The following is an 11325-nucleotide window of genomic DNA, read 5'->3' on the forward strand; positions in this document are numbered from 1 at the left end:
CTTATAAATCGCCTTTGACTAGAAAGTCTTAGCGGCGGTGTTTCTGGATGGGGGCGGGAGAGGGGGGGGGGCATTTAAAGAAGGTTTAGTTCTGGGGAGAGGTGAAAGATAATTGTGAGCATTATCATTGTTATTGTACAAGTGTGGACAAACATCAGAGAAATAATAACCGAAAAGCATGGCTCTTCAAATGCCTCCATATTCTAAATATGACAAGTAACAGCTTAAAAATGAGGCCCGACTTGTATGCCGCATGTCTGTGTACTGTAGTTTCATATACATCTTTCTGAGTACAGTGCTTGTTTCTTTATCTGGACTTGGCCAAATTTCTTATCATTTTGATGACTCCAGAACCTTGCAGTACACACCAATACTTTTATGCTACACTGTCAACTTTGTTCTGATCGATTCCACACCGTGTCTTTCACAGTGCAATCGCATGACTCAAACTCAACTTTATTTGTTAAGCCCTTTCTCTTTATTTTTTCTGTTGTTTAGGTATTCCTGCTAAAATTTATTTGACTAAAAACCTTGCTAAGGAAAAATGTTGTCTTTCTGTAGTATGCAGGTCTGAAATGATCACCTCAGTATGTTTCGGTATTCCTCTTCTTTGCAATAAAGGACCAATAATGTTTATTATTTTCCGTGTCCAGAAAATGTGATGAAATGAAGATACTTTATGATTCAAGGTCAGTCGTGTATAATGCCCGATTCCCGTGAATATACCTTGATATGAACTGCATACACAAAATAAGTGATTCGCCATTTTGAATTGGGGTTTGTGTTGTGACTGGTTTTAGATTATGCTATTGTTCTCGTGGATTTGGGGTTCTCTTGTTAATTAATTGTTTGCTTGCTTGGACAGCTTTGACAATATTAATTGCAGTTTTTATAAGTTTGTAAATTGCAATAGAAATATGAACATGAAATAATTGATTCAAAACGATAAATAAAAACAATGTGAACAGTAACTTTCCTCTCCACCGTTTACTTTATTACTAAGCTTGATTTTATACCCTTTTTTTTTTATTGCGCACGATAATACAAGTGATAGTTACAGTAATGTTCTAATTTAATTTTCATGCGTTGTATCGGCATGATAAGAAATTAACTAAGCAATCCTACATTTGAACTAGCTACAACACAGGGTGTCTCTAAAAAAGAAACGAAAGCTTATATTCGAAAATTACTAAATAATTCTAAATTATTTGTATCATTAATGTGTACATTACTGACAAGCTCGTTTCCCTTTCTATTATATGACAAAAAGAATGTGATCATTAGATCACATATGACTGATTCAAGACGAAACGTGTCGATGATAGTTGTTTTGAAAGTCATACGATTTGGAATATCAATTATCAAAACTCATCATGTAAAGCGTGATATTCTCATCTTCCATTTTAATGATTTAAAGGCTAGCCTTACTGCCTACCTTTCACACTTTATTAAAACAATATCTCTCAAGTTAATCATGTATAGGGTTTAGAGATAGTTTACCTTGAGTGCTATATGAAAGTTAGTTATATATTTATATATATGTTTATAAGGTTTTCTGTTATAATAATAATTACAGTGCTTATATAGCGCCTAACACTTACTTTGTCAGAAGTCTCTAAGCGCTCTACAATAATGCAGCATAATTACCCTGGCTTTAGCAGTGCAGCTGTTATGTGCTTTAACCATGGTAATTCAGGTTTATTGAGTAATTTAACGATAAACTTGCGTCTCCTTTTTCAAGGACATTATGAACAATGAATGAATACAACCAAAAAATCAATAGTAAAGTACATTTTTCTGAGTAAAATATGTTTATATCATTTTCGACTAAGAAACTTTAAATTAAGAAGCACATGGAACTGTATAAACAGTATACTTATAGAACAACAATGTAAATTCAAGAACTGCATGTATTTAAGGTTTAAAGCCTCAAATCAGAATATATTGTATCTCCTATGGTTTTTTTTATTATTTCTTCTTCAATTGTCTTTATTTCGTCAACCAACGCAGGAGTACATTTATTTTTTTCCACGAGATTTGCCAAATATGTTAGTCAACTGAATTTGGTGTCGCTGAAGCCACTGACCCGTCTATGTGGTCTAGTTGATAACGCATTGGCGTTCTCTCACAATGAAATGGTTTGATTCCCGGCGGAGACAATTTTGTTTAACCTTTGCAGAACAAATAAACAAGAGGACAGCAATGGAGAACTTTGCTTTAAGCTACACAACCGTCATTGTCTAATTTCCTTTCGCATTATATTTATATATAAATTGTGCCATGACTAAAAATGACTAAAATGAATTGAACAAACTAATCATCGTACCATCACCATCATCATTAAACTGCTTTGATAGGAAAGGCTTTTCCTCTGAGTAATACACCACAAATATTAAAAAAAAAACAATCTTTTGATTATGATTACTTCGATAAGATACATATAAATTGTACAGATATAATTTCGTCATTGAAATAACAATTATTAACAAATGAAAATATGCTGGGGGAAGGCGGATGGGGAGGGGACATGTGTGGTCTAGTGGTTAAGGCATTGGCGTTCTTAGCCAGTGACCCGGTTCGATTCCCGGCGGAGACAATCTTTTGTAACCTTTGCACACACACAAAATCAAAAAAGAGGACAGCATTGGAGAAATTTGCTTTAAGCTACACAACCATCACTGTCTATTTTCCTTTCGCATTACATATATATATATATATTATGTCATTACTAAAAAAAGACTAAAATGAATTGAACAAAAATCATCGTACCATCATTATCATCATTGTATACGTTCATGAATATTCATGTTTTTGCTTACGTCGGCAAAATGTTTGCTTTTACTAAATTGAAAAATTACGGTGGGGGGTTGGATGAATTGGACAAAATGAAATAGGCAGAAGTGATCTATGATAATTCATGCTTTTTTTGTTTCGTGTGCTCGACCTATAATCTTCAAATCGCTTGGAAAACTGAGTCCAAAGTTAGACTTGTTTCACATGTGTATTATAGGCAATGACGAGCTTGCAACCTATTTTGAAAAATTACGGTGGGTGAACTTTCAAAAGTCAATGAAACATGAGGGCTCCAATGAAAGAGCTAGTGATAACGAACATCGGGGTGGATGTGCTTTTAAAAAACGTCCATAGGCTAACATGTTAGGCTGCTGGCTCTGACCATGCTCTGACAATAGGGGGCGTTGTGAAATGAGACTAACCGGAGCAATATGCGGCATCTATTAGAAATAAAAAGGGACATTTATCTGAAGTAAAAGGGGACATCTTTCCTATGTTAAAAAAGAGTCCCTTTACGGGTACTAGAATGGGGGGGGGGGGGTGTGCCCCAGCAACCCCTGCCCCCGGCTCTGTTCTCCAGTCTATCACTTTGTGTTTCTCTGTCTGTATGCCTGTCTCTCTTCCCCTTTCTTCCTCCTCTCACACCCTCTCTCCGTTCTCCCCTTCATTCTCTATCTCGCTCCGTAGGCTTCCTGAAATATCGCTAAACTTCAGACAACTCCCTTTCAAAGAGAGGTCTTTATTTTATATACTACAGATAGATTATGTTGAAACAATGCAGTAACATGAAGACAATTTTCTACAACCTTTCGTTTCATTGCAAAAAGTCATGTCATAAAACACAAAAAAAATGTATTTAGAACATTTTTACATAACAAAATATAAATAGCTCGGTTTGAAAAGGTACTACATCCACTCTTTATCAAATATTCCTCTATACGGCCAATCATTATGGTTACCACACGGATAATTTTTTCCGGTTGAGGACCGGGGGAAAATGCAAATAATTATTGATAATTGAATGCATTTTATTTTTTCATTTGTTGGTATTTGAGGGGCCAGCCCCTACCCTAGCCACCGTTGCGTCTAGTCATGATTCAGTGGCAAAGCAATGGCCTCGCTACTGTAAGGCCACAGGATCAAAACCGTGTCGATGTGCTATATTAGTGCCCTTTTGTGAGGCATTAATCCTCATTACTGTCAGTTATGAGTTAAGGACGTAGGTCCCCTAGTTGATAAGTATAGTAGCATACACATGCTTAAACAGTCACGCAAAACAAACAATCGCAACTTGTATCCAATACAATTTGAGAATGTATATCTTTTATCTTTATCTAGGAATAAATCATTTTCAAAATCACTCCATAAATTGGGGTAAGAAAAATTATTTCACCTTTATGACCAACAGTGTACTTCTTTGATGTTTACATATTTTGCATTCTATATATTTTTCAGGACTCACATTCATTATGTGCCTAAACATCTCCTGCTCATATGGTAATATATACATGTTGACCTGGGCCCTGTATTACAAAGAGTTGATATTAATCGCAACTTTTTTGTGATTGATATCAATCACAACTATGTACATAAGAGATGGGAGACTGCAGACTTGTGATTGATTTATGGTCTTGATATTGATTCGGATCAATATCAAATCTTTGTAAGACGGGGCCCTGGATTGCATTATCTAAATCTATTAACTAACTTCTAATTCTACTATCTAATTATTAACTAAACATCCACCTCTGCAAAATAGAATGCTTAAATGAACGTTAATTTCTTTATGCATCGTCTATGTCTATATTCAAAACTTATTTTCATATTTTATCGTTCAAATCCTAGCACATTATCGTTGACCTATTAATCAACTTGAATTCCACTACTTAGTAGTCGTAATAGTAGAATGATTTATACTAATACTACTACTATTAATAACAATTATACAATTGATTATTTGTTTATTCTTGTCCACTAATGTGGTAATAAATCTTTCCACCACCAATAACAGACAATTACACTACTAATAACCAATACAGACAGAAGTAGAATAGAACATTGTACATTGTCCTACTGATATATAAAAACGAAATTAACAAAATGGAATATGCTTTCTTACTTTATGGCATACGTGTATGTACATGACTTTTTCCTCTATTTGCAACTGCATCATGCATTTTCATGTCCTTGAACAATAGAATTACTATAACCTCTCTTTACGTTTGCAGACAGAGGAAACTTATAGGCCTCCCAAGAAACAATAATAGTCATTAGTTTAATTAGTGTCAGTGTTAGGGTTAGGGTCAGGGTAATATACCAGTTGTATGGTGTCCTGTTAATGTAACATTTAGGGTTATATATATAGATGTCCTATTAATACAACATGTAATGTTGGGGCCTCTTTACTTTTTGGTGCATTGTGTCGATGTCATATTTAATATGTTTTCCAATTTCTCACCGATTTTGAATGTAATTATATCCTATTTCAATGTCATGCTTTTGATGTCTTTTTATACATGATTTTGATGTAAACGCAATATGTAAAATCCCACAATGAATTTCCATGTCATTATTGGACGAAATAGAATTGAATTGAATTGAATATATATATCCATTCAAAGAAACTAATCCCATACCCTGACTTTCATGTATTGGTGGGACCTATGGTCTGCATCTATTGATTGGATTTGATTTATTTACCAACAACAGCAAGACATGTCATACAATGATTTTACATATACAAGATGAGAAACTATTGGTTGGTAAAAGAGGGCAGATAATAGCACATGTGCTAGTCGAGCCTTACCCCTTACACAGCCAAACAAAGTATTTCAACTGATCCATGATATCAACAGATTTGGTAGTAACGCAAATAGATATGGTAAATAAAAACAGAGGAACACAGGACAAAGAAAAGAAAGCCATGATAGTTCTGGACAATTTTTTGTCATGTTATTCTAATATGCTACATGATGGGAAACGCCCAAGTCCATCAGCATAGTTTTTCTTCCAGTCATTAAGATAAACTTTAATATCTCACGATCAGTTTTAAATCATGGTTTCATCTTCACAGAATTAATAATTAATACATGGACTTACATAATTCTGTGTTAAATTGAGACAAATTTTGTCTCCCAAAATTATAAAATCTTTTTTTTCTTGATAACTTTAAATCATTGTGATGGCCTTGGATCTTTTTTCTTCTCATATATTCAAATTTTAATCAGCACATTAAGACTGTATTTAATGTTTCATTATAGTCCTACTGTTTAAATGCCTGGCACGTTGACATAATCTTTCTCTATTGCGTCATTCAATTTTTCGTAGTTAGCTCCTTGATCAAGTTTCAGGGTATGAGGGTCGGTAAGACGTTGCACCCAAACTATGGAACACTATACCATTAGAAATAAGACAATCATCATCAGTTGAAATATTTAAGAAGAAACTTAAGCACCATTTGTTTATGTCGTAGTTTTAATATTGTATAATTATGTCGTAGTTTTTATATAGTATAATTATGTCGTAGTTTTAATATTGTATAATTATTTTGATGTTGTACAAGAGCGCCTTGAGCAGTCTTTTAGAATGGATATGTGTGCTTTATAAGTTGACATTATTATTATTATTAAGAGTCTAAGCATCACTATTAAGATCCAGGTAGGTATGAGGGTCGGCAATATCATCGTAGCCGTGTGCATCGGTATTTACATCTTGGTAGGTATGAGGGTCGGCAATATAATCGTAGCCCTGATCATCGGTATTAATATCTTTGTAGGGATGAGGGCCGGTAGGAATCTCGTAGCCCTGAGCATCACTATTCAGATCATGATAGGTATGATCTTGGAAGGTATGGACGTCTGTCTGTGACTGATCAAATACAGGGTTCTCATACTGCGGAGACGAATCGGACTCCTTCCCTCTAGACTTGGTAGAGGCTGATTCATTGCTGAAAGTTAATGATATGAAAGCAAAGATAAATTTCATTGATGAAATGCCTAATTAAAGGAATTATCAAGTCTCAATAAATAGATATATAGAAAAACACGTGGGAATTGGTATGGTACTATTAAAATTAACATTATCCTTTCAAGAGGGTTGCCAGATCATTTTAATAGCGTTATGCTTTAGAATATCTAAATTAGGGTACCAATAAATAGGTACAAATTAACTCTTGTAAACATGACAATTAATATGTGGGAATTAGTATAAAATGGTACGTCTAAAGTACATGTCAGTAACATCGTAAGTCTTTCAAACTGGTTGCCCTAACATTTTGAAAACGTTTTGCTTTAGAATGAATATTTATATTGAATAGCAATTTAAAAAATAAAGAAAGTAATTAAATAACTTTATAACATTAAGAAAATACTTCAGCTTGTATTATCATGCCCATACGGTATAAGCCCCATGCCATGGGGAAATACGATGAGAATGGACTGATGAGAGGGACAAGTTAGGTACAAGGTATCTTTCTAACCTTCTTCGCTTGTAAAAGATGATGATGAGCACTATAACGATAACAATCACAACAATAGCACCAACAGCGCTTCCTACGACAGTTGAATTTGATTTGGGTGGAGAAGAGACACTCGGTGACGAAGATGGTGTGGAAACTAGGATGGTAGTGAAAAGAAAAGACAGGCGTTAGAAATACCAAGGTAGCATCAGAGTTGATAGATAAATGATTAATGAATCAGGTACAGTCAAACCAGCTCTAGTTAGGTGGTCTGTCAACGACAGATCACCTATTGTTTTCGTCAGAATTTTCTTTCTTCTTTATTTATTATTAGGTGGTCTGTCGTTTTCGACAGATCACCTATTGTTTTCGTCAGAATTTTCTTTCTTTCTTATTATTAGGTGGTCTGTCGTTTTCGACAGATCACCTATTTTTTTCGTCAGAATTTTCTTTCTTTCTTATTATTAGGTGGTCTGTCAATGACAGATCACCTACTGTTTTTGTCAGAATTTTCTTTCTTTCTTTATTTATTTATTTTTATTTCTCCCCACTTTTTTGTGGTCCGGATAACTCAAGTTTGGTTTCGTCAATTTCATTCAATTTTGGTACAGTCATAGATCATTGTCATGAGACGTGACAGAAACATTTTCAAGGTCATCAGGTCATCGTGACGTCATCCGGGCGCCATTTTGTGTTTTGTTTAGAATGTTCAACTCATGATCATATCTTCAAAACGGAAAGGCATTTCTCATTCATATTTATCATGATTAAGGTCAATATCCGTCCGGTTAATTTCAGGTCAAAAAATGCGCGCGCATGCTTACGTCCGCGCGTCAGCGAGCGCGCAAAAAATAAAAATGCTCCAAATCGTCTCAAATTCATTTTGCATACGTTTTAGGCCATTTTAAGCATTTCGCAAAAATACGCGCGCATGCGCGTGCACGCGCGTTTCCGTGCGTAATGGCATTTTGCAACAAAGAATCGCCAAATTGTTTCTGTCATCATATTTAACACATTTTCTCAAGTATTTCGATACCTTGTTCACCTTTTTCTGCCCATTAATAACGGAATGAGCGTCCGTTTAAGATAATGTCCGTGCGTGCGAGCTCTTGTAATACATAGCATACATGGGCAAAAACATGCCTATACAAAATCCATTGTAGCGCTTTAGGATGCAAGAAGAACCCAATTTTGTTTTCATATTCTGATAGAGTATGAATCGGTTCCGGCCGATGAATGGATCCATGCAAATACACTGGTAACCAATTTCAGTTTGGTGACAAGTACCTCCATTTTGACAGGGTGTTGAGAGACATGCGTTCTCTGAACACAGAAAAGGAAGCAATGTAATGATCGAGAAAGGGAAATAATCATCATTGGAATAATTCCAGAGGTCCACGTGGTCGTTCATTATATTTGAATTTATTGATGAAAATGCGATTCAACAAAATGTTATATGCATTAAATTAAAACTACAGTGTGAGTCAAACAAAAGTGTACACCTAAAAAATATTTCAAATATTTCAAAAATCATCTATGAACAGTTAATTGAATTATAATCTTTTGCAATTTCTCGTCTTGTCTTAAGATGTTTACAATGGTTGTGAATAATCTTATTTGTTTGTACTCTCCTAAACTAAAAACTTTGTGCAATACATTTAACTTATTACCATGTGAATTTTGTAAATCGATGATTTACTTATAATGAACAAACATGTCTGTTACCACTCCAAAGATAAGTTTTTAATTTGAAATATAATCTTTTGCAATTTCTCGTCTTGTCTTTAGATGTTTAAAACAGTTTTGAATAATCGCTAATCTCCTAATTTCAACAACCCATTTTTCTGAAACTCTCATTTGAATTATTTGGTTTTCTATTTATATATTTTATATTTTATTTGTATTTCATGCCAATCTATGTTCGTTGTAATTGATATGTCAATTTTGTAATTTTGCCTGCTCTTAATCTGTGAACTGTATCGCAATTCAGTCTCACGGCTGCGAAGATATTTTTTAATAAACCTAAAATTGAATTGAATTGAAATTACCATACATCTTATGAAAGCATTTTTTGTCCCGAATCATGTAGTATCATTTCGGTGTGGTATTTGTTCACGCTTGGATAAAGCAGGATGCATTGTTTGCGAGAGTGTGACCTTGTGTGACCTTGCTTCTGCAAAAACCATATGCAATGCATTACATTCGATACATTCAATTCATTCTCTGACTTTAATCCCAAAATATCACATACTGTAGCCATCACTTTGGCGCAAGTCGATTTTTGCACTCTCGGAATATGTATTATATTATATTTATTCGGTGTTGTACGTGGTATAGTTCCTGGTGTTGTTTGAGAAGGTGTACCGAATTTTGTTCCCAGTGTTCGAGGGGTCCGAGGAGTTGTTCCTGGTGTTGTTTCTGGGCTCGTTCCTGGGATTGTTTCTGGTGTTGTTCCCGAGGGGGAAAATAAATGTTATAATTCTTGATATAGAACTGGTCATGGTCATCAGTTGCTGTTTGGCATTATAAATAGCATCAGGTGTGACAAATGTTTAAAGCTGCTTTAAACTATAAGTATTACATCTAATAAGTAGCGTCATTCTTCCAGCTTTTTTTGGTACCATTTTTGTTGGGCATCTCTTCACGGGTCACTTCACAGGGGTCGAATCCCATGAATTGGACAATGTCAAACGCCATGTGCACAAACACCATGCCTTTTCTTGCCTTGATATTGATACATAACCATCTTTGATTCGATATTGTATGATTGCATAAAAATTTGTGCAAATGCAAGTCACTCCAAGATATAATAATTTGAAGCCTACAATTATTTGTCACAGAAATTTGAAAAACAAACACTCTATGCTGTGTGTTAGAGTGTATCTTGAACACAACATCTTATATCTTGGTTGCACCAGATACTCACTCCACTCCTTAGTGATAGAGAGTTGATTACCAATTATAGATATATGATATTGCAAATAATTAAGGACCATCAAATTAAAATCACAAACTTTTAACAGTTGCAAGGCTATACTAATTTCTAATACAAAAGGTATCTGAAATTGACATGTCGATTGTGTCCTCTGGCATTGCCTGTCATTTGCGAAGTGGCTTTTTATACATTGCAGACAGCTGAACTCATTTCAAGATACCCAGTCACAAACAACAAAATTATTTGTTTTTAGAACTAAAAGCTAATATTTTGTATGTGATATACAATATCCTCTTGCAAGGTGTCTTGAGAGAAGAATGGCTGGTGAAAATAGGCTGTATTTTACTCTTACCTATAGATATAGACGCTACCAGAGTTTGACCATTAGCTGATAAATTTTGATCAATGTTGGTAGATAAGGCAGATAAACTCACAGCAAGCCCATCTGCTACACTTTGGCTCTCAGCAGCAAGTTGCACTTGCACGTCACCGACTACGCTACCTTGCCTGAATGACAGCACTATGCAATTTGTACTGTAAAGTGTAGAACCTAACCATTCCATCACATATTGGCTGAACTGATAAATGAAAAAGTAGAGAAAACCAGAATCAGAGTATGCTTGTACACATATGTGTAGTTCATGAAAATATATTTCCTTTTTTTCAAAGATAAAGTTCAGTTCCAGTCATGCACTGAACATTCAATAGAGACAGGGTGATTATGTAGTGTACACAAATTGATATAAACTATGAGTTTCTAGAAACATCAACATTATCAGAAATAAAAGACTAATAACCCATACTAGTAGAGTGTCTCCTCTTACTGTAATGAAATTTAAGCATGTTTTTTTTTAGATCTAGAATGCTATGAAGTACACAATAAACATGATCAGAAATAGCAAAAATCACTCCCCAAAATCACAGATGCAGTACACTGTGCCATTCTCAAATCGAAGCGATTAGATTAGAACTAATCATTTATCACTATTTTCGTGTACAGATTGGCAATTTTGAACATACATTTAGAAATTTCCTTTTGCACTGGTTCATTCAATAAATATTCAAATTTGTATGATCAAACTAAGAAGGAGTGGAAATAATATTATAATATGCTGTTAATGTGAGGAGACAAAACTGATTT

At 34.6% G+C, this 11325-nt stretch overlaps 1 long non-coding RNA gene across 1 annotated transcript; it reads right to left on the minus strand.

The window, feature by feature from the left end:
* Nucleotides 1-6721: 6721 nt before the first annotated feature.
* On the minus strand, nucleotides 6722-10745 carry LOC115925483. Its single transcript, XR_004064745.1, has 3 exons — nucleotides 10537-10745; nucleotides 7271-7406; nucleotides 6722-6739 (listed from the first exon to the last, which is right to left on the minus strand). It is a non-coding gene; the product is annotated as an uncharacterized LOC115925483 (long non-coding RNA).
* Between the last annotated feature and the right edge of the window lie 580 nt (nucleotides 10746-11325).

The sequence above is a fragment of the Strongylocentrotus purpuratus genome, unplaced genomic scaffold (assembly GCF_000002235.5).
Source record: "Strongylocentrotus purpuratus isolate Spur 01 unplaced genomic scaffold, Spur_5.0 spur5_scaffold_18, whole genome shotgun sequence".
In the NCBI taxonomy this organism is placed as follows: Eukaryota; Metazoa; Echinodermata; class Echinoidea; order Camarodonta; family Strongylocentrotidae; genus Strongylocentrotus; species Strongylocentrotus purpuratus.